General features: G+C 40.5%; 1 non-coding gene across 1 annotated transcript; it reads right to left on the reverse strand.

The window, feature by feature from the left end:
* Window positions 1-14741: 14741 nt before the first annotated feature.
* Window positions 14742-14848, reverse strand: LOC148876897 (small nucleolar RNA R71). The gene has a single exon (XR_016106267.1). It is a non-coding gene; the product is annotated as a small nucleolar RNA R71 (small nucleolar RNA).
* Window positions 14849-25576: the final 10728 nt, after the last annotated feature.

Below are 25576 nucleotides of genomic sequence, written 5' to 3' on the forward strand. Positions count from 1 at the left end.
GGGCAAGAGCATTGGACTGCTGTGAAGAACATACTTAAATACCTTCGAAGGACAAAAGAGTTTTGTCTGGTATTCGATGGTAGTTCAATACAAGTTCTGGGGTATACCAATGCCGATTTCTAGTCAGATCTAGATGATAGAAAATCTACATCTGGGTATGTTTTCACAATAGGATCGTGTGCTGTTTGTTGGAAAAGCAACAAACAGGGGTCCACTACAGACTCCACAACCGAGGCTGAGTACATTGCCACAAGTGAAGCTACCAAGGAAGCCGTGTGGATGAAGAAATTCATATACGAACTGGGAGTGACAACAATGTGCTGTGTGACAACAATGGAGCGATCGCCCAGGCTAAAGAGCCTCGGGCCCACTCGAAGTCAAAGCACATCGAGAGGAAGTACCATGTACTGTGGGAGATCGTTGTTATAGGGGATGTCTTAATTCAGAAGGTAGCATCAGTGGATAATGTGGCAGACCCATTGACTAAGCCACTAACACAGAAGGTGTTTGAGAAACATGTGGAAAGTATGGGACTCCAGCTTGTACCAGATTGGACCTAAGTGCAAGTGGGAGCTGTTAGACAGTCTTGTATGCCCTTAGCTTCACTCGGATTTGATGTACTTTTGTTATTTAGTAGAAATAAATTAAAGTGCATGTTTGATTCATGTTGTTTGGTATAATTCTATGTAAGACCCTAAAACAGAACACTTCTAGAAACTTGTGTTAGTTTTAAATGTTCATAGCCATTGGATAAGTCTGGGGAGATTTATCCTGCGAAGGCTGATACTGGTGTGCCACCAAGTGTTGGGATGGTTTGTTTTGGCCATCAGGGTAAGACCCAAGGCACATGCAGTATGGGATTGCTTGAACCCTTGAACCGGACCAGATTTCCAGTATTGCCCTAGACCTTGGACAGATGGACAAAATTGGAAAGTTACACCTGACCCCTAGACTCGATTATGACACATCACTAGGTGTTGGATCGGACTGTCTTCGATGTGTCAATCAGTGAGATCCTTAGTGGGGGTCAAAACCTAGACATGTTGGGGCAGTCTGAGAATTCATCTAAGTGAGTGGTCATAGTGACAGAATCAGCCCCTTTGTCGGACAATGGTAATGATCGGTAATGCACTCTCTCTGATGGAAACCAAACTGCTGGCATTTGATTTTAATCGTTGGAATTTTGTTTTGCAAAATATGATATATATATATATATATATATATATATATATATATTTATGTATATGTACGGTTTCAAAAGATTTGCAAAAGGTTTTAATTCCCGGGATCCATGTGAGTAGAGAGTGCGGCACTGTTCCTTGCAGTCGAGAGAGAGGTCTTCTCTTGTCGGGCAGTGCTTGATCATTAAGGGCTGAGAGGTTAAGTGTAAGATCATTTAGGATAATACCTGATGGGCTAATCTTGCACCTGCCCACAGTCCCTGGGTTTTTATAAGATGGCTTGGCCCAGGGACCACTTAATGTAAGTGTTGGGCCCATAGGGTCCAAGTGATGGGCTCAAGGGGGTCACTGAGTCTTTCAGTGAATTCGGTTGGGCCTTGTAATAAAGGTTGGGCCGAACCCATCTAGCTGGTGTGTAGATCAATGCTTGGGTCCCACGCCATACAAAGAAGCCCAACTGGGCAGCAGGTTGGAAACTAGTTAAACACTGAACACTTAATGGGCCAAAAGCCCATTTCGAACTGGGCTGATATGATCAACAGTTCTTAGGGTGAATCTGAGATTAGTGTTAGTAAAAGGATTGTGTCTTTGACCTTATCCACTCTAAGAGACCAAATTCAAATTAGATTTGAATCTGGTAACCTCCTGATAAGATCAGGAGTTAACTAACTTAATATGCAAATATGATTAAGATTAACCTCTATCCAAATACTGATTTGGATTGGGATAACTCCCAAAAATATTGGGAGGTTTCTTAATCAAGAAGAAAAAGGAGAAAACCCTAGCAGAAATATCAGATTTCGAACTAGGGGTTTGAGAGAGCAAGAAACACATCTTGCAATCTGAGATTTGATCTCTCACAGACTCCAGAGAGAAGAGACAATTCTGCCCTCTTCGTCCCTGGACTTCTCCTCCTTTAGCCGCCGCCACTACCTGTTTCAAGATTGGATCTTTGCAACAACAGGAAGTCAAGAAAGCAGTTCTTGACAATAGTCTTGCAAGAAAGACACTAGGATTCGGTGTTCAAGGTTTCCAAAGGGTTCTTGTGAAGAATCCAGTGTGTAGGATGCACCCTGCTGGTTCCGTTCCATCCACAGCTGTGTCATCTTCAGCAAGAGAGGATCTTGGTTACTTCTTTGGGCGTGAACACCAACTTTGGGAGATTATTTCTTCGGATCAGGTATAATCCTTCCTGTTTCCTATTGGTTCAGATCTGGTTTATTTATGGTTCAAGTAGGATCCTTGAATAATGTATTCTAAATTTAGGGAACATGATTCCCAAATGGAAGAAGGTAGGAATTTTTTTTTGAAATTCGCCCCCCCCATTCTGCACCTTTCTTGGCGTCCATTAGATGGATCCTACCAATCTTTCAAGGAAATCTCAAAGATGAATAAATGGAAATGGAATGTAGATTAAAATCCATATCTATGTAATGAACATGAATCAAATTAGGTTGTGGACTGATGTTTGCTCTTTTATCAGAAAATGGAAAACGGACAATTTGCAAAGTTGCTTGATGACAACAAGCTGAAGGGCTCAAACTATGCCAACTAGTACAGGAACCATATAATGGTCTTAAGCTCTGAGAAATTGGACAAGGTAGCCAAGAATCCTACCCCGGATCATCCGGGAGATAAGGCTTCTGAGGCCCGGAGAAGAGAATACCAAGAATGGGAGGAGAAAAACTCCCTTGCCTATTGCTATATCATTGCCTGCTTGGACAACCCAATTTAGAGGCAGTTTGATCAGATCGAACTTGCTAAGGACGTATTGGACAGTCTCAAGACAATGTGCGAAGAGCAGAATCGTTCTACTCAGCAGAAGGTCTTGAAACATTTCATGACTGCGTAGATGTCCAAGGGCCAATAAGTTCATGACCATTATCTCTGGATGTTGGGTTATATCAACGAACTGGAGGCTCTTGGATCCGGGCTGGATCTAGTAACACAGATCGATGTTATTCTCAAATCTCTGCCTCCATCCTTTAATCCATTCATCATGAATTACAACATGAACAAGCTGAACGTCAGCTTGCAGGAACTCAGCAATATGTTGTATAGGGCCGAAGAATTGATTAAAAAGGATGAGCCCATTGCCATGCTTGTTGAAATTGGCAAATCGGGCAAGAAAAGGAAGGCAAAGAGAAAGCCTCAGAAAAAGGCTGCCAAACCCAAGAAGCAGAGGAAAGACAAGGCATCGGATGCCTATCACTTCTACAAGAAGACTGGCCACTAGAAAAGGAACTGTCATGCCTACCTGGAATCCAAGAAAGGTAATCTCGAAACTTGTGTTATAGAAACCAACTTATTGGTAGCTTCTGCATCCTGGTGTATTGACTTTGGGGCTTCAACTCATGCATGTAACTCACTATAGGGATTCAAGGTAAGCAGAAGGCTAAGTGAAGGAGAAGTCACGCTCTACTTGGGACTACTGCAATTGTTGCAGCCACGGCCATAGGAACCGTGGAGTTACTTTTCAGAGAAGGAACTATTGTACTGAAAGATTGTCTTTATGTACAAAATTTAAGAAGAAATTTGATTTCAGTCTCAAAACTATGTGCAGATGGTTATTCTGTCTTCTTTAGTAATACGATTACTATTAAAAGAAATAACAGATTCATTGCATACGGGGAATTGGAGAACGGTCTCTATGTTCTACATCCTTCTCTAGAAACTAATAAAACCAAAACTACGTCGACTGAAATCCCTAAGAAGGGAGCCGATGATACAGTTAATCCCATGTGCCTGTGGCATTACCAATTTGGCCACATCGGTGTTGACTGAATCACAAGGTTGGTAAAGGATGGTCCTTTGGATTTTCTAACTATAGAAGATCTTCCCAATTGTGAGCCTTGCCTGCAAGGCAAGATGACAAAACGAACATTTAATGGTAAGCCTGAAAGATGTACATGCACACTTGACCTAATACATACTGATGTATGTGGTCCCCTGAGTGTTAGGACACGAAATCAACACGTGTATTTCATCACCTTCATAGACGATTTCTCACGATATGGTTACGCGTACCTAATGAGACACAAGTCTGAATCCGTTGAAAATTTCAAAGAGTTTAAACAAAAGGGTCGAGAAACAATTGGGGAGAGAAATTAAAGCCCTTCGATCAGATCGAGGTGGCGAATATCTCTCTGACGAATTCAGGGACTACTTAAAGGACAATAGGATAATATCACGGTTAGCTCCTCCTACTACACCACAACTTAATGGTGTTTCAGAGAGGAGGAATAGGACCATATTGGATATGGTCCAATCACTTCTCATACACTCAGAGTTACCCACATCCTTTTGGGGTTATGCATTAGAGACTGTAATTTACATGCTGAATCGGGTTCCAACCAAATCGGTTCTGAACACTCCATATGAACTTTGGACCAGAAAGAAACCAAGTGTCAGACACTTGAAGATTTGGAGTTGTCCAGCACATGTTAAAAGAACAAGTGCAGACAAGTTGGAATCAAAGACCAGCCGTTGCCTATTTATAGGCTACCCAAAAGACTCTATAGGTTACCTATTCTATGAACCAAGTGAACAGAAAGTGTTCTACAGCCGAAATGCACAGTTCTTGGAAACCGATTATATCCTGGACACACATCGTCAGGAAATAGTTCTTGATGAGTAGAGCTTAGGAGTAGTGGGAGATGTCCCACAAGTTCTAGGTATTGACCAACCTAGAAGATCCACTCGGGTATCTAGGCCACCAGTCCATTATGGTTATAACCAGGATAGTTACCTGGTGGAAACCTTGACTAGTGAGGAGGATCCCGTGACTTACGCGGAAGCTATGTTGGACATAGATTCCCAGAAGTGGGTGGAGGCCATGAGAGCAGAGATGGACTCAATGGAGACCAATGAAGTCTGGACTCTAATAGATCTACCCTCTGGGGTAAAAGCAATCGGTTGCAAATGGATTTACAAGAGGAAGAAGGGTGCCGATGGTAGGGTTGAGACCTTCAAAGCTCGTCTGGTGGCAAAAGAGTACACTCGAAAGAGGGCATCAACTATGAGGAAACTTTTTCACCTGTGACCAAGCTTAAATCCATTAGGATCCTGCTAGCTGTAGCAGCATACCATGATTATGAGATTTGGTAGATGGATGTCAAAACTGCATTCCTAAACGGAGATCCTATTGAAGATATATATATGCAGCAACCGCAAGGCTTTATTGTTGTAGGTCAGGAAAACATGGTATGTAAACTTAATAGATCTATTTTTGGACTTAAGCAAGCTTCTAGAAGTAGGAACATCCGTTTTGACTCTATTGTCAAATTGTTTGACTTCAAGCAGAATCCGGATGAACCCTATGTTTACAGGAAGTACAGTGGAGATAAGGTTATCTTCTAGGTTCTGTATGTAGATGACATTCTACTCATTGGGAATGATGTAGGAATGTTAACTATGGTGAAAGTATGGCTTTCACAGCAATTCTCCATGAAAGATCTTGGAGAAGCCTCCTATATACTGGGTCTTTGACTCTATAGAGATAGATCAAAGCAGATAATAGGATTATCCCAATCTCCTTACATTGACAAAATAGTCAAAAGATACAGCATGGAGAACTCCAAGAAAGGAAATGTTCCTTTCAGGCACGAAGTCACTTTCTCCAAGAAGATGTCTCCTAAGACCTTTGAGGAGGTTGTTGGCATGAAAGACGTTCCCTATACCTCTGCCATAGGGAGCATCATGTATGCCATGCTATGCACTTGTCCTGACATTGCTCAGGCAGTGAGTGTGGTAAGCAGATTCCAGGCCAACCCAAGGCAGGAGCATTGGACAGTTGTGAAAAATATACTTAAGTACCTTTGAAGGACAAAAGAGTTTTGTCTAGTATTCGACGGTAGCTCACTACAGATCCAAGGGTATATAGATGCCAATTTTCAGTCGGATCCAGATGATAGAAAGTCTACATCTAGATATATTTTAATGATAGGATCCTGTGATGTTTGCTGGAGAAGTAGCAAACAGGGGTCCATTGCAGACTCCATAACCGAGGCTAAGTACATTGTCGCAAGTGAGGTGGCCATAGAAGCTGTGTGGATGAAGAAGTTTGTTCATGAGTTGGGAGTAGTTCCGTCCAGCACATCACCCATCCCATTGTTGTGTGACAACAATGGAGCCATTGCTCAGGCTAAGGAGCCACGAGCTTACTCGAAGTCAAAGCACATCGAGAGGAAGTACCACGTATTGCGGGAGATTGTTGGTAGAGGGGACATCCTGATTCAGAAGGTAGCGTCAGCAAAAAATTTAGCGGACCCATTGACAAAGCCACTATCACAAAAAGTGTTTGAGAAACACATGGAAAGCATGGGACTCCGGCTTGTACCTGATTGGACCTAAGTGCAAGTGGAAGCTGTTTGACAGTTTTGTATGCCCTTAGCTTCAATTAGAATGATGTACTTTATGAGTTTATTATAAATGAATAAAAGTGCATATTTGATTCATGTTCCCTTGGTATGTTTCTATGTAATACCCTTAAACTGGACACTTAATGAGACTCATGTTAGTTTAGAATGTTCATAGCTAGTGGGTCAGTCTGTGGAGACCTATCCTGATAAGGCTGACTCTGTTGTGCCACCAAGTCAGTTGGGGTGGCCTATCTTAGCTGCCAGGGTGAGACCCTAGGCACATACAGTGTAGGATTAATTGAATCTTTGAACTGGACCAGATTTCCAGTATTGCTCTGGACCTTGGAGATTAATGGGAAAAACTGGAAACTTACACCCGACCCCTAGACTCGATTATGATACTAGTGTCGGATTGGGCTGTCTTTGATGTATTAATCAGTGAGATCCTTAGCAGGGGGTCAAAACCTGGGTATGTTGGGACAGTCTGAGAATTCATCTGAGTGGGTGATCATAGTGACAGGATCAGCCCCTTTGTCGGACAAAGGTAATGATCAGGGATGCGCTCTCACTGATGGAAACCTAGACTGCTGGCAGTCGATTTCAATTGTTGGGATTTGTTTTGCAAAATATATTTTATATGAGATATGAAAGTATATATATTATGATTTCTAAAATGTTTGCAAAAGGTTTTAATTCCTAGGATCCATATGAGTAAAGAGTGCAACACTGTTCCTATCAGCCGAGGGAGAGGTCCTCTCTTGTCGGGCGGTGTTTGATCATTATGGGCTAAGAAGTTAAGTGTAAGACCATTGAGGATAATACCTGATGCATTAATCTTGCATCTGCCCACAATCCCTGGGTGTTACAAGGTGGCTTGGCCTAGGGACCACTTAGGGTAAGTGTTGGGCTCATAGAGCCCATTTGATGGGTTTCAGGGGGTGCACTGTCCATAAAAGAGTATTTGGCCAGGCCCTGTAACAAAGGCTGGGCCAAACCCATGTGACTGATGTGTAGATCAATGATTGGGTCCCATGCCATACAAGGAAGTCCAACTGGGCAGTAGTTAGGAAGGTTAAGTGAGCACATAAGCTTAATGGGCCTAAATCCCATTTTGAACAGGACTGATTTAATAAGTTAATTATGGGTGAATTCTGAGATGGATCAGCAGATAGGATAGGGTCTTAACCCTATCCACTCAGAGAGTCTAGATCTGAATGTGATTCATATCTAGAAACCTTCTAATAAGATTAGGAGAAGGTTGATCTAATTTGTAGATAAGATAAGGGTTTATCCTTATCACCTAAATGGATGTTTGATCCAAATAAGTTTTGGATCAGCAACTATTAATTGGATTAGGTGTTGATCTTTTAGGGTTACAAAAGAAGGAGGGGGTGGCAGCCTTTAGGAGAGACATACTCACATTCTCTTCAGAGCTGAAATCCCAGAAGAAAGATTTCTACAATCTTGTGAAAATATTTCTTGCCGCCTCCTTCTGCAGCCGCCAGATATCCAATTCGATCTCCAACTCTGTGGGAGAAAGCAAGATTGATCTTGTCATCAGTTCTTTGAGAAAGAATTGATAGGAAGCTGTGCTCACATGCCATTCTGCTATTTCTTGCGGAGGACAGAGTTCTTGGAGAAGAACACTGCTGATTCTGCTCCATCCTACACTGTGCCATCTTCAGTGGGAGTAGTCTTTGGATCCTTCCTTGGGCATGAACACCTTCATTGAGAGATAATATTTCTCTGCACCAAGTATACTTCTCTCCTACTCCTTTTGATTCAGATCTGGTTCAGTTTATGGTTCAAGATTGATCCTTGAAAATATGATTTTCTAAATAGGGAATGCGATTCCCAGTTGAAGGGAGAGAAAAATATTTGAAATTCGCCCCCTTTATTCCACAAGATTTGGGCGTCCATACGATGGATCTCTCATCCCTTCACTAGGTTGCATCTCTTCTATCTAACGGGCCTAAATACAAGGTCAATATTAAGCTTGTGAGTTATAAGGTTGGGGTCTATACCGAGCATCTCTGCCGTGGACCAAGCAAAAATATCTAAATTTTGAAGTAAGAAACTTACCAGTTCAGATCGTAGAGGTTTCTGGACGAAAGCACTGATTTGAAGCATCTGAGCTAGGTTTGTTGCTGAGGTTGGGACTATGACTGTTTCTTTCATGGGCACAGCTTGCTCGTCGCCTTGTTCTATAAGCCACTCCAGTTCGAGGTCATCGACCACCTTTGTCTTTCCCTTCAGGGCGGCGACATAACACTTGCGGGACTCAAGCTGGTTACCCCGCGCTACCCCCACACTGAAGTCTATAGGGAACTTCATGGCCAAATGATAGGTGGAGACCACCACCCGTAGGACATGGGTGATCGGCCGACCTACTTTGGCATTAAATGGGGAGGGGGTCGCGACCACCAGGAAGTTGTGGTTGAGTCTGACTACGTAGGGCCATGTTCCGACTTCCACAGGTACTATTATTTTCCTAAGGGGCCAGACTTGCACTCTGTTGAATCCCACCAAAGGAGTGTCCGCGGGCTTCAAGTCACTTTTCTACAACTGAAGTTGGTCGAATGCGGCTTTGAAGAGGATATCTGCTGAACTACTCGAATCAATGAGTATGCGCCTGACCTCGAAATCGTTGATCCTTAGCTTTACCACAAGTGCGTCATCATGGGGGTAGTGGACCCCTCGGGCATCATCTTCCATGAAGAAAATTGGCTCTTCTGTCCTCGGCCACTTTGGAGGATTCTGTTCTTCCTGGGCGGTCTCATGAACTGACGTCCGAGCTGCTACTGAAGTACAACCTGCGCTGATCAAACCTCCTACTATCATGTGGATGGTTCCCTGTACTAGCCTCTCTTCCGGAGGCTGCCTCTGTGATTGTTCGGCCGGCTTGCTGCTGGACTCGGGAGCATCCTTACCGTGCTCCCTTGCCGACCTGTTTTATTATTATTATTATTTTGTACAAAGTTCCTTAAATATCCGCGACAGATGAGCTCCTCAATCTCGTTGTTGAGGTTTTTACAACTTTTGGTACTATGACCGTGATCTCTGTGAAAACTGTAGTACAGATTCTTGTTTCTCTCATTGGGATTTCCCTTCAAATGGGGTGGCCACTTCACATACGGGGCATCCTTGATCGCCATCAAGATTTTGGCCCGCTTCGCATTCAGTGGGGTGTAATCAGTTCAGTCCGCTACAGAAGCTCAGAACGACTGACCTGGCTTTGCCCCCCGAGCTGCATCATTTTTCTTTCGGCTTTCCCCTTGACTGGATGGCTCTCCTTCCCTTTTCCTCTTTTCGGACGCTCCCTCGCCCTTCTGGCTGATCTCTTCTTTGGTGGCTATAAACCTGTCCGCGAGCTTAAGAAATTCGGTTATGGTCGCCGGTTGGTTGATGACCATGTGCCATTTGAACTCATTGTGCATCACACCTTTCTTGGCCGCTGCAAGGCACATAGCGGGGTCCAAGCATGGTATCTGCATGTAGGCATCATTGAACCAATTGACATAGCTTCGGGTGGACTCTCCCTCTCTCTGCACTATGTTGAGGAGGTTTTCTTCAGTCTGCGGGCACCGCTTGCTGGTAACAAAGTGGGACATGAAGGCTTGTGCGAACTATCCCAACTTCTTATTGATCCGGGCACCAAGTTCTGGTACCATGTATGGGCTACTCCTCTAAAAGTGGTGGAGAAGGCCATGCACATGCACGACTCATTGGCTCTCGCCAGGTGCATCTGCGATTTGAAGGCATCCACGTGATCATTTGGGTCGAACGATCCATCGTACTTGTCAAGAGGGGGGAGCTTGAAATCTTTAGGCATTGGGATTGTTAGGAGCTCAGGAGATAAGGAGGATTGAACTATGAAGAGGGGAGCCTTGACTCCGCTCGAGCTTATCTTCTTTGCCTCCTAGCTCAGGCAGATCGGCGAGCTCGGTGGCGGCGTCTCTGCTTCTTGGTGGGCTCGGCGTTTGTGCTGCTCACCTCTGTACTGTCAGGGATGATTTGTGCAGGAAGTAGATCAGGCCACTAGTGATGACTACGAATAGAGGGATCCTGCTTGGAGCCTGCGGCCAGAATCTCGAACTAGTTCTCTAGGAACAGGGGTATTGGGCTTGGAGGGCTGAGGCGACGTGGACTTGGCGAGCTGAGGTCCTTCCGACCTGACTACCCGCGGTGAGACCGAAGTGGCCGGTCTTTCTTGTCTGCCATGGGAGGAGACCTAGCTCCTTGGAGGGTTCTGGGGGGCCTCTCCTTGGCGAGAAAGGTGATCCTCCTGATGGCAAGACCTAGCTCGCTGTGAGGCTGGGTACCGAGGAGGGAGTTGCGGCTGTCGCAGTTGGGGTTGAGGCAGTTGAGGGAATTGCTGTTAATACTAATACTAGGAGACCTGGTGTAGTACCTATTGTCGATAGAGCTGGAACTGTTGAAACTATTGCATTTGGGCCTGCATGGCCCGCATGCACTGCACCAAGTCCTCCAGTTGGTTCGGGTTGGCCACTGGGGGCACAATCGAGGGTTCGGTGAAGGTTTCTTCGACTATAGTAGGGAGTGGAGCAACAACGGGTGCCCCTGTAAGAGGCACATTCAAACTAGGGATCCCGTCCGCTAAGAGGGGGACGATGAACTGTCCGATGTAGTTAGTAGGAAGTTGGGGCTGTTCCCTACAGTTATCCATCTCCGTGCTTCGTCCGATGTTGCTTGAGGAAATCATGAGTGTCAAGTTTTCAAGGAAGAAAGAGTTGCGAAGGTTTAGAGAAAGGATTTTTGAAGCGTTTCCCACAGATGGCGCCAAATGATGTAGCGCGATTTGGTCACTCCTAGCTGGCACTCACGTGGCTCCTGGAAGATACCTGAGATGAAGAAGAAGGGTCCCTGGGGGCTTGCCCGGCAGGAACACTCTAATGCTTAAGTTAGTACTCTATAGGAGAAGCAAGGAGAAGAAGAAGGGTAAGAGTGTAGATAGCGCGTTATCACTATACTCGAGAGATTAGAAGTCTTAAGAAGAAGTTTCTCTTCTGCCCTAAGGGCCTTTTAATGGGTCGTTCATGTCAGGCCAGGCATAACCGCCATTGGGCTTCTGCCACAGCCGTTACCTGCCAGGGTTGTGCAGGTGGCCGTTGTGACGTACTTCTCGCTTGGGTGAGTGACACGTCTCCAAAATGGCAGGCACGTCACCGTCTGCTAAGAGACGTGGATGCAGACTATTGAAAGGACAGAAACTGTGTAGTTAGTATGGGATGTGGCACAGTCTGATCGGTATGGCCTGTCAGATAGAAGCTTCTTGAGGAGCGCCCATGCGGCTCATTCCTGAGCTACTTTGTAGCGAGCTTGGAACACTTCAGGATTACCCTTAATAAAATTGGTCCTTGGGATAACTTGTCTACTTCGGAGCTCGGGCGAGCTAGTTCCCCTAGCTCACGAGCTAAAGTTGCCTCGGAGTATCCCTTCAAAGGTAGCTCAGGGAACCCAGAGCTCGTGTTGTGGCGAGCTCCTTCTTTTGTGAGCTACAATGTAGTGAGCTGCTTTATGGGCATGTCACTTGGTCGCACTAGGCTACAATGTTGAGCTATCACTCATGCTGAGTCAGTGTCCACGTGTCACCGTTTCATAGGTTGGGTCAAATCATCCTCTACCAATATGCATCTTCAAAATTTTAATAGATTTGATATATGTTAAGTTCAGATTGTATATTTTTATAAATTATTAATTGATATTTTCATTTACGTTTTATATAAACATATTTATTGTTTACAAAATTAAAATCCATATCTATGTAGATAACATGAATCAAATCAGGTTGTGGACTAATATTTGTTTTGCCTTTTATTAGAAATGGCAAATGAACAATTCGCCAAACTGTTGGACGATAATAAGCTTAAGGGCCCAAATTACGCTGATTGGTATTGTAACCTTATGTTGGTTCTGATGTCCGAGAAATTGGACAAGGTTGCTAAGAACCCAGCTCCGGATCGTCTGGGTGATTGGGCTTCTAAGGCCCGCAAGGGGGAAGATTGATGAGAGTAAAATTTATCATACTTAATCCCCAATTATTCTATCTTTTATACTAAATTAGCATCTAATTGGACTCATATCTCTTGTATTTTGGTCTAGGGTATGAAAGAAGGCATCAAGAGCAAAGAAAGACAAATCAGATGATTTTTCACAATTTTGACATTGTTCAGTGATCTGGGCCTAACTTGCGTCTCCAAACTACGAATGGGCTGATTCAAGATTCACTGGAAAGATAAGAGAAAATGCCACAACTTTCATGTTTTGGGCTTTCACAGATTCAGCCTGCATTGAAGTCTAATCTGGGCCCGAAGTCGGGACAATTTCGTAGGAAGGCCCAATCCGCAGCTGAAGCCCAACTCGCAGAAAAGCCTGGCTAAAGCCCAATTCGTAGAGGAGGCCTATTACGAATCCAAGAACAAGAAACTAAGAAGAATCCTTCTAGATCTAAATTCTTGATGTAATCTTAGAGTGAAAAAGGTATTGAATTCAAGAGATAAAGAGATAGGGTTAGAATTAGGATAGGACTTTCTATTTCTTGTAAAGATCAACTTCAAGAGAAAGGAGGAGACCACCCTCTCCCCTTTAATCTATAAGAAGGAGGGGGCGGACCAGCTAGAGGTATCACTTGATCACTGAATCATTCAATCATTCAACTTTTTATTTGAATCAAGAAGCAAGGAGCAATCAGTCAAGAAGGGTTCAAGAAAGGTTCAAGAATTCAAGAAACTTCAAGAAGAAGAGATCTCAGCACCATGGGCGAATTCAAGAGTTCTTTCTTCCCCTTTGTTTGTTTTAATTCTTCCATCATGAACTGATTTGTTTCTTGCTAGGGATATGAAAAGCCTAACCATGTTAATGAATATATTTTTATTTTCTTGATTTATCCAAGATTGTGATTTCCATATAGTCTATGAATTATTGTGCTTAATGCAATTAAGAGCTTGGCCACTTTTTAATTGATTTGGGTTATGTGAATGAATTGAGAGAGGAATTCACATAATTGACAGAATAATTCATAGTGTGAATTGAATGGTATATAGAGATATATATACATGATTCATCTGAATTTAATGGTTTTCTTGGACTTGATGCACTTCCATATTGAGAGCTCTACTCAAGAGATCGAATGGTTACCTGATGAGAATAGGTTTAGTATATCTCGAGAGAGAATATTAAATAAATTGAAAAAAAAATCTCTGCTTATGGGAATAACAATTAGTCTTGGATAATTGGACCCATCAATATTCATTGCATTGGTTAGGTGGACCAAAAGTCCTAGTGATTCCATCATCTGCATATTCGATTAGTGATCACCCTTGTTTTTATTTTCCAATTTTTATTAGTTCTTGTTTCCTTAAATCTAAATTTCAACTATCCAAATAATTAGAAAAGACTGTGATTCTAATACTTATTTTGTTAAATCCCCATGGGAATGATATTATTATACTACTTGATAACTAGTGCACTTGCTAGAGTTATATTTTTATAGCTATCAAGTTTTTGGCACCGTTGCCGGGGATTTAATCCTAAAATAATATTAGAATTTGTTAACCTTGATTAATTTAGACATTTTATTTTTGTTATTATTTTCTTTTATTTGTTTTTATTATTTTTATTTATTTGTTCAAATTCTGCTGGTTCAGATTTACTAGTGCATGACATGCACTAGACAGGAAGGGTTAGCTGAACTTGATCCAGAATTTGAAAGGACCCTTCGCTTGTTGCAAAGGGCCAACAAAGGAAAATCAAGAGAAGAGGTTGTTATTTGCGAACCAGCCATAGAGATAGAAGGAGAAATGGTAGAAGGAAATTGCACCCTCTTGGATTATGCTTGTCTAAACATTGATGGGGCAACATCCAGCATTTGCAAGCCTACCATCCATGCAAACAATTTTGAAATAAAGCCTGCAATAATTCAAATGATCCAAACAAGCATTCAGTTTAGTGGGTTACCAAGTGATGGCCCTAATGCATACATTGTAAACTTCCTAGAAATATGTGATACAGTTAAACATAGTGGAGATAGTGATGATGCGATTAGGTTAAGATTATTTCCTTTTTCATTGCATGATAGAGCTAAAGATTGGCTCAACTCACTCCTTGCAGGAAGCATCACCACTTGGAATGATTTAACCCATAAATTTTTGGCTAAATATTCCCACCCTCTAAAACAGCAAAATTAATTAATGATATTACCACTTTTGCACAATTTGAGAGGGAGTCTTTGTATGAAGCATGGGAAAGATTCAAGGAGATGCTTAGGAGGTGTCCTCACCATGGGATACCAATTTGGTGACAAATACAGACTTTTTATAATGGTATCACCCCCTCTAATCGATCCATTATTGATGCAGCCGCAGGTGGTACAATCATGAGAAAAACTCCAGAGGAAGCATATGACATAGTGGAGGAGATGGCATCAAACAGCTACCAGTGGAGCAATGATCGAACCAATCAGAGGGGAGTACACCATTGATTCCTTTGCATCCTTATTTGCGCATATAGCCAATTTAAATAAAAGACTGGATAATTTTAGTATTGCAGCCATTAATACAATACCTAGCATCTCATGCGATTTATGTGGACAAATAGGACATGCCAATTCTGATTGTCAATCCATATTCAAATACATACAACCCAGGGTGGAGGAGTCATCCCAACTTCTCTTAGAGCAACAATCATCAAAAGGCACCATGGGATTCCAACCACAACCGCCCCCACAAGAGAAAAAGAGCAATCTGAAGGAGATGATTTCTAAGTTCATCAACACTACTGAAGCAAAATTCCAAAGCCATGAAACAGCAATTAAGAACTTAGAAGTTCAAATGGGGCAGGTTGTGAGCATGTTATCAGAGAGAAAAGAAGGAAGGCTTCCTAGCAACACAGAAAAAAATCCCAGAGAACATGTGAATGCCACAGCATTAAGAAGCGGGAAGGCAACCGGTGAAACCGAAGGGGACGACAAGGAAGCTGAATCGGCCAATCTGAAAAAGGAAAATGAGGGAAGTACCTCTAAACTAAATTTACATGAAATCCAACTCCCTATTCCTTACCCAAGAAAAGATTTGAAGGCCAAATTAGATAAACAATTTGAAAACTTTTTGGAAGTATTTAAAAAGATTCACATTAACCTTCCTCTTCTTAATGTGTTACTGCAGATACCCAAGTATGCAAAATTCCTAAAGGAGGTGATGTCCAACAAAATAAAATGAGAGGATTGCGAGATGGTAAAATTAAATGAAGAATGTTCAGCCATTCTTAAAAATAAGCTACCACCAAAACTAAAGGATCCAGGGGGTTTCTTTGTACCTTGCACCATAGGAAATGCTGAATTCGATAAAGCCTTATGTGATCTTGGTGCTAGTATAAATTTAATGCCTTACTCTATTTTTAAGAGACTTGGATTGCATGAACTAACATCTACCACCATTACCTTACAACTGTATGATCGAAGCATCAAATACCCTAGGGGAATAGTGGAAGATGTCCTAGTTAAAGTAGGGAATTTCATCATCCCTACTGATTTCATTGTGTTGGATATGGAGGATAGGTTGATGCCATTAATTCTAGGGAGACCCTTTCTTACAACTGGTAATGCTTTAATTGATAAGAAATGATATTTAATGTTTTTCAAACCCTGAAGTATCCCAACACTAAAGAACATGAAATTTATGTAATCGACTCCATTGATGTGGTGGCAACAGAAATTAATAAATCAAAGATAGATGACTCCCTTGCAAACTGTCTCATTAATTCTGGTAATAACATGCAGGTAGTGGAGGACAAAGTAGAGGAGGTAATAAACTATTTAGAGGCTGGCCAAGAAGAATGCAAGCCAAGAAAAGGGAAGTTTCTACCATTAGATGAGCCGATCCCCTCTAAACAACTATTACCCTCCATCAAAGCACCTCCAACTTTGGAACTCAAACCCTTACCTTTTCATTTAAAATATATGTTTTTGGGAGACAGTTCCACCTTACCTATAATCATCTCTTCTGATTTGATAGGCCTTCAAGAGGAAAAGCTTGTGAGGGTACTCAAGCAACACATATCGACCATAGGATGGAGCATTGCAGACATAAAAGGAATCAGCCCGTTGGTATGCACACACAAAATTCTGATGGATGAAGGCTGCGGTCCCAAGTCACAACCACAAAGGAGGCTGAATCCAAAAATGCAATAGGTGGTAAAGGCAGAAATTCTAAAATGGCTCGAAGCAGGTATTATTTATCCAATTTCAGATTCATCATGGGTAAGTCCCGTTCAAGTCATAGCAAAGAAATGTGGGATGACTGTAATCATAAATGAAAACTGCATTCTTGAATGGAGATCTTACTGAAGATATCTATATGCAGCAACTGCAAGGTTTTATATTTGCAGGTTAGGAACACATGGTATGTAAAATCAACTGATCCATATATGGACTTAGCAAACTTCTAGAAATTGGAACATTTGGTTTGAATCTACTGTCAAATAGTTTGACTTTGAGTAGAATCCTAATGAGCTCTGTGTTTATAGAAAGACTAGTGGGGATAAGGTTATGTTCTTGGTTCTGTATGTAGACAACATTTTACTCATTGGAAATAATGTTGGAATGATTGACTATGGTGAGAGTATGGCTTTCACAGCAATTATCCATGAAAGATCTTGGAGTTGGGACTTTGACTCTATAGAGATAGATCGAAGAGGATAATAAGATTATCTCAATCTACTTACATTGACAAGATAGTCAAAAGATACAATATAGAGAACTCCAAGAAAGGAAAGGTTCCTTTCAAGAATGGAGTCACTCTCTCCAAGGGTATGTCTCCCAAGACACCTGAGGAGATTGAGGGCATGAAGGAAGTTTCCTATGCCTCTTCCGTATGGAGCATCATGTATGCCATGTTGTGCACTCGGCCAGACATTGCTCAGGCCATGAGTGTGGTAAGTACATACCAATCTAACCCAGGGCAAGAGCATTGGACCATTGTGAAAAATATAGTGAAATACTTTCGAAGGACAAAAGAGTTTTGTCTGGTATTCGATGGTAGTTCACTACAGATCCTTGGGTATACTGATGTCAATTTCCAGCCAGACCCAGATGATAGAAAGTCTACATCTAGATACATCTTTACGATGAGGTCCTATGTAGTAAGAAAATAGTCTACAACCCAAGTTGAGCACATTGCTGTAAGTGAGGTTTCCTAATAAATGAAGGTGTTCATTCTAGAATTTGGAATTCAGCACTTCACTCATTCAACTGTTGTGTGACAAAACTAGATCTATGGGAGATTGATGTTAAAAGGTAGTATTAGCGGAGAATGTGGCAGACCCATTGATTAAGCCACTGACACAGAAAGTGTTTAAGAAACACATGGAAAGTATAGGACTCTGACTTGTACCCGATTGGACCTATGTGCAAGTGGGAGCTGCTAGACAGTATATGCCTTTAGCTCCAATCAACATGTACATAATGACATTTATTGTAAATGAATAAAGTATGTATTTGATTCTTGTTATTATGGTGTGTTTATATGTAATACCTTTAAACTGGACACATATGAGACATGTTAATTTATAATCTTCATAGACATTGGATAGATCTGAGGAGATTTATCCTACCAAGGGTAACACTGATGTACCACCAAGTTGGTTGGGGTGGCTTGTCTCAGCTGCCAGGGTGAGACCTGAGGTACATGTAGTGTGGGTTTTCTTGAAACCCTGAACCAGACCAAAATTCTAGTATTGCCCTAGACCTTGGAGATAGATGGGCAAAACTAGAATGTTACACCTGGCCCCTAGACTTGATTATGATACTACACTAGGTGTCGGATTGGGCTGTTTTTGATATGCCAATCAGTGAGATCCTTGGAGGGGGTCAAAACTTGGGCATGTTGGGCAGTTCGAGAATTCATTTGAGTGTGTGATCATAATGATAGGATTAGCCCCTTTGTCAGATAGAGTAAATGATCGGGGATGTACTCTCTCTGATGGAAACCTAAACTGTCGGTAGTTGATTTCAACCGTTGAATTTTGTTTTTGCAAAATATATTTATATAGAGATATACATACATATATATATATATATATATATATATATATATTATGGTTTCAAAATGTTTGCAAAAGGTTTTAATTCCCGAGATCCATATGAGTAGAGAGTGCAACATTGTATCTTGCAGCCGAGGGAGAGGTTCTCTCTTGTCAGGCAATGTTTGATCATTATGGATTAAGAGGTTATGTGTAAGACCATTGAGGATTATACCTAATGGGATAATCTTGCATCTGCCCACAGTCCTTGGTCCTTCATAAGAAGGCTGGACCCAATGACCATTTAGTGTAAATGTTGGGCCCATTAAGAACCCATAGTGATAGACTTTGGGGTTCACTGTATTCAATAGTGAATTCGGCTAGGCCTTGTAACAAAGGCTAGGTTAAACCCATGTGGCTGATGTGTAGATCAATGATAGGGTCCCACGCCATACAAAGGGAGCCAAGCTAGCTAACATTAAAGAGGAAGTGAGCTTGATAGTTTAATGGGCCTAAAAGCCCACTTCGAACTAGGTTAATTAGAATAGTTAAATAGGGGCGGATCTTGGATTTAGATCCACAGATAAGATGAGAGATTATCCTTATCCACTTAAAGAGTACAGATTCAAATAAAGATTTGGATCAAAGGAACTCCTAATTTGATTAGTGGAGATGATCTTTATCTGCTGATAAGATAAGAGATTATCCTTATCACTTAAAGAGTCTAGATCCAAATAAAAGATTTGGATCAATAAACTCCTAATGAGATTAGGAAATTATCTCTTTAAGGCTATAAATAAGAGAGCAGAGCAAACCTTGAATATACACTCACTCAATACAGAGAGAAGACAACTATTAGATTGGTCTTGCCTTCTTCTCTTCTTCTTCTTGCTCTTGCCGCCCTACCCTATTCGATCTCTAGTTCTTGGATTTGATCAAGATTAGATCTTGATATTGTTTCTTGCCAGAGGAAAAAATTTAGAAGTTGTGCTCACTATCCCATTCGATTCTTGCTGAAGAATCACAAGTTCTTGGTGAAGAACTACCTGTTGGTCCTACTTCATCCTAAGCTGTGTAATGTTCAATGGAGGGAGGATTTGGTACACTCTTTGGGTGTGAACACCTACGTTGGAAGGAGCATTCTTGCATGGATTCCATATCAGGTATATCCCTCATTTAATTTGGTTTTAGATTTGGTCTGATTTAGTTACAAGAACGAACCTTGAAAATACAATTTTCTAAATTGAGAATAGGATTTCTGGATGGAAGGAAAGAAAGTTTTGAAATTTCGCCCAACCTTCCAAACTTAAAATTTTGTATATAAGGCCTATAGAGGTGGAGGGTGAAGATGTGACCAAATCCCAAGGTTAGTGCCCTTATTAGATAATATGGGTGAGCTATAGCACTCATTCACATGACAAAAGCTTGTGGAGTCATGTAACAAGCTTTCCTACTTGGCCGAATTAAGAGATTCTTATAACATTAGTGATATTACCAGACTGGTTGCTTGCATTCTCTAGCTCCCACTCTAGTGGTCTTTGATTCAATCAAGTGGGTTGATCACTATAGAAAATGGTTGGATTTCACTAAGACCCACTTTAGAGAGAGAGAGAGAGAGAGAGAGAGCTTATTGGCATTTAAATGGGTTGACGATTGTACCAAGGATAAACTAATATAGAGAACCTTCATAAACTTTAGCCTAGGTGACCCATTTGAGCCTATAATAACCCACAAAAAAATCTTGAGTTTTTATTGAGTTTGAGCTGAACCCAAAATCATCCCTTAAAAACCTCATTATTTTTTAATTTGTTTATTTATTTATGTAGGCTGGCCAAGGCCTCTAACAACAAATGGTCTCCTTGATTTCAACCATGGGAATGAATTGCTTTTTTTTTCTGCCTAAATTCCCATAAGAATGGGAAGTTTCAACATATCCATCTTTTATTGTTCATTAATTTCTAATTTTAAAGGACACCTTTTGTCACTCAATTACCAATAAATTAACACTTTCCAAAATTATTTAATTTCTTATTCATGATCAATTAATAAAATTGATCAAGTTTTGGATTTTCCCATGCATCGTGTAAAAAATATTTATTCATATTAAATTAACAATAATTATTCTATGTAAATCAATATTAAATGAAAAATACTAGATATTAACAATAACTTTGAATATTTTTAGTTAATTAATAACAATTTTTTATTATTAATTTAATATTAATTAATAGTAAATAAAATTATTAAATCTTTTATATTTTCCCGTGCATCGCATGGGTCCCCGCTAGTCTACATATACAAAATGGTAGATGCCATTGATATCTTGTCGCTATGCTCGGGAACAGGCCAAATTTGGTTCAGAGTACAAACTTACATAGCATCCCTCTCCTTTCCATTTTGTTATTGTCCTCTAGTTGGGGTACTCATGGTTTGATTAACTGAACTATTTTTTTTAAACCAAATTGGTATCACCAGTTTTGGAATTCCCTAATCCAAAATTAAATCGATACTATTGGTTAATCGGTTGATCAACTTCAGTTTTTGATCAATTTGGTTCTTTGGTTTTTTATATTTATAATGTGTAAGTTATAAATAAATATATGAATAGTCCAAAGATTTTATTCTCATTACAAAGACCCCAATGTACTATGGGTCAGTGACAAAGAGCCCCTATACTTTAATTTACAACAAAGACCCACTGTACTATAGTCGTTAGATAAAAACTCCTCTTGGTTATTAAGTCAGATGATGGAAAGTGTTAAATTACCAAAATACCCCACTAACCTTTCTCTATTCTCTTTTTTTTTGCCATTTTCTCTTAAAACCTTCCCAAAAATATCTTCATTGCTTCTCATTGGGAAATATTTTTGTCATTTTACTAATGCATTTAAAGGATTGCTAGCGGTGGAGCCCCTGCTTTGTAAGGGCTGGAATGGAATTGTACATTAAAAAAGACAATTCCATTAAAAAACAATGGTTTCTTAATAAGAATCTTGCAATTATAAGTACTAAAGTCTTGAAACTCGTATAAAGACTTAAAAAGAGATCATCATGTGGTCGTTTTTTAAATATTGTTTGAGCAAAGCATCTCATATAAAAGAACACGACCATATAGTGATAGTTCTGAGTTCTACTTCATAGTTGTCCTTTGTTTCACATTGAGAACTCCTAGTTGACTCAGATGGTAGGACTATTTGGCCTGGGAACCGTCTAGGCAACCAGTTCCATTTTATCCAAATCCGGTCCCTGGCCAAAAATCATTGAATCAGTCAACAACCCATTGACCTGGGCAGTTGAACTGTTGACCAATTCAACGATTTTTGTCCATTTTTGTTGTCAGAATAGGCCATCTGTTTGAACTAGACAGTCGAATGGTTGACCTAAAAATTAGTGGCTAGAACAGTTCCATTTTCTAGATGTCAATAATTAGACAAAATAACTTTATAGTCATAGTCATGGGAAGGGTGGACATTGCAAGGGATTCCAAAACCTTGAAAGATAAATCCAAAGTGACCTTAAACATAGAAAAAAATTGGCGGTAAATCGACCTAAATGGAAAAACTAAGGAAAAAAATTAGAAAATTGAGTCCAAAATACCACTTTGAGATGAAGCTAAACATATACGCAATCAAAGAAATAGACAAAGTAGATTGCCTTGTAAGAAAATAAAGAAATTGCACAAGAAAACCCAAAGAAAAAACAAAAGGGAGAAATGAAATGGTGGCAAGCCCTAGACCATTTTGGAGGATCTTGAAGAAGAAGACCAAACATAAGAAAAAAAAACAAAAGAAGAAAATTAATATACCACCCACGCTTTAATAAAGCCCACAGTAGAAGAACCTTTGAATAGTGAAAATCCAAAAGCATAAAAACCATGGTTTTTGAACCATTGTTGACCTAGACGGATGGACATTTTGGCCTAGGAACCGTCGAGGTAATCATTTCCATTTTACCCCAACCCCGGTCCCTGGCCAAAAACCGTTGAATCGGTCAATGACCCATTGACCCAAACGGTCGAACTGTCGACCCGTTGACCCGTTCAATGGTTTTTGGCAGTTTTTTATTTTTTTAATTGGGAACCATCCAAACAAATGGTTTCGTTTTATCCCAATCCCGGTCCCTAGCCAAAAATTGTTGAATCAGCCAACAGCCTATTGACCCGAGCAGTCGAACCATCGACCTGTTCAATGGTTTTTGGTCATTTTTTATTTCTTTTTTTTATTTTTGTTGTTAGAATGGGCCATCCATTTGAACTGGATAGTCAAACCGTCGACCCAAAAATCGTTGATCAGAATGATTCCGTTTTCGAGAAGTGCTTAATGCGCTTCACATGATTTTCTGCTTGTAATTTTTATTGTCTGAATGACATAACATGTATCAGTCACATAATCCAATGACACAAATCTACCTCTAGTTTTGAGAGAATGAAGAAAAAGAAAACTGTACACAATGGATTTCTAAAAACAAAGAGGAGAAAGGAAGGGCAGAGAAGAACAGGTGATGGTTGAGTTGGAGAGGTTAGTGACATCAAGCAAAGATTCTATCTATAGATTTGGAGTGTTAGAGAGATTGGTTAAATAGATAATAGGCATGACAACCATTTTTTTTTCTGATTCAGTATAACAACCTTTATAGTGCCATCAATGCAATAGATACAAAGGGCGAGAACCAAGGGAGAGAAGGTTTGAAACTAAATAAACATATATAGTTACATATTAACAATATCATATAACCAATTGATTCAGTTAACTGTCATCTTTTTCTCAAGATTAACAAATTCGGTTAACCGGAATTTTCAGTTCGATTTCATCGGTTGATTCGGTTTGTTTTTTGGTTTTTGATAGTCAACCCCACTTCTAGTTCCAGCTACTTCCCACCCCCATCCCTAGGTTTTTGTCATTTAAATGTACTATTCGAAGCATTTCTTTTCATTCGTTAACTACACTATTTCAAGGTTTCAAAATCGATGGCAGTGAAGCAGGTGAAGATTTTATAAAATGGGAACAAATGGATCCATGAAAGGAAATTCTGCATAAAGTGTTAAACATAGACTGGAATTAAGTTTTAAGATTAAAATGGTAAAAGTAAAACTTCATCGTCATTGATTCCCATAGATTTATGTAAGATGGTAATCGTGAACTCAAAGGGTTTACACAAGACGATGCATGGGCAACCAAAGAATGTTAACAAATGATGAACATACAATGTAAAAATCACCAACACTAGAACAAAGTTTCATTGATGGATTCTATTATTTTGAAAATTTGAAGAATGAGCAAGGATAAAAGAAACTTTTTGCTGATTCTGTTAAGCATAACTCTGAGAGGGGAGGTTATAGTCTAATTTGAAAAGCGAAGGGATCAGTATCCATAATTGAAAAGCATCAAGGGAGGTTTAAGTCTTTTACCCTTAATTTTTCTTGTATCCCCCAAAGCCTTGCGACTGGACAAACTTAGGGATCTCAGGTCATGCAAGAGTTAGCTCCAGACTTAGTGGGCAGTTTCAATTCTCATCATCATCATCATCATCCAATCCTTGTCCGAACTGTAGGGATTATAATATATTATATGCAATATAAACAAAATGTACTACGTTTATCCAAGTAGAATGTGACAAAAAGCATATAATTGAAACATCAAGAAAAAAATAAATAAATGAATAAATGAAACCATGATTTCCAATGGGAGTTTATGTAGAAGAAAATTTGTCACATTTGTTTCCTATAGCTCAAGAAAAAAATTTGTCACAATTATATCCAGCGAAACCATGATTTCCAATGCACTAAGTCAGCTTCCTCCATATAGAGCCATTGGTAGTAGTAGTAGCAAGGGACTTCATCCTTGGGAAGACAAAACCTGCCTTCGGAGGGTTTCCTGTTAGACAGTTTTGTATGCCCTTAACTTCAATCAAATTGATGTACTTTATGAGTTTATTGTAAATGAATAAAAGTGCATATTTGATTCATGTTCCCTTGGTATGTTTCTGTGTAACACCCTTAAACTGGACACTTATGAAGGGTTGAGAGATTCATCCCATGGACGCCCGAAGATTGCGGAATAAGGGGCAAATTTCAAAAATTTTTCTCTCCCTTCAACTGGGAATCACATTCCCTATTTAGAAAATCATATTTTCAAGGATCAATCTTGAACCTTAAACTGAACCAGATCTGAACCAAAAGGAATGGGAGAGAATAATACCTGATATAGAGAAGTAATATCTCCCAACGAAGGTGTTCACGCCCAAGGAAGGATCCAAAGGCTGCTCCCACTGAAAATGGCGCAGTGCAGGATGGAGCAGAATCAACAGTGTTCTTCCCCAAGAACTCTGTCCTTCATAAGAAACAACAGGATGGAACGTGAGCACAGCTTCCCTTTTCAGTCCTTTCTCAAAGAACTGATGTCAAGATCCAATCTTGACTTCTCCCACAGCAGGAGATCGATCTGGCAAATAGGGCGGCAAGAGCAGGGAGGCGACAAGAGAGTATTCACAGGGTGCAGAATTCTCTCCTCTTAATTTCAGCACTAAAGAGGATCGGATGTGTTTCTTGGTCTCTCTCAAGGCTGCCGCCCCCTCCTTCCTTTTGTTAACTTGAAAAGATCAGCTCCTAATCCCATTAGGAGGTGCTTATCCAAATCATATTTGGATCAGCTTTCTCTTGTAATGATAAGGATAAACCCTTATCTCATCTGCAGATTAGATTAGCTTTATCCTAATCTTATTAGGAGGTTTCTCGATCTGAATCACATTCAGATCTGGACTCTCTGAGTGGATAGGATTAAGACCCTATCCTAACTGCTAATCCATTTCAGAATTCGCCCCTTTAATTAACTAAATTAATAGCCCAGTTCAAATGGGCTTTAGGCCCATTAAGCTTATGTGCTCACTTAACCTTCCTAACTGCTGCCCAGTTGGGCTTCCTTGTATGGCGTGGGGCCCAAGCATTGATCTACACATCAGCCACATGGGTTCGGCCCAGCCTTTGTTACAAGGCCTGGTCGA

This window comes from Nelumbo lutea, chromosome 1 (assembly GCF_056320005.1).
Source record: "Nelumbo lutea isolate HS-2025 chromosome 1, American lotus-T2T, whole genome shotgun sequence".
Lineage (NCBI taxonomy): Eukaryota > Viridiplantae > Streptophyta > Magnoliopsida > Proteales > Nelumbonaceae > Nelumbo > Nelumbo lutea.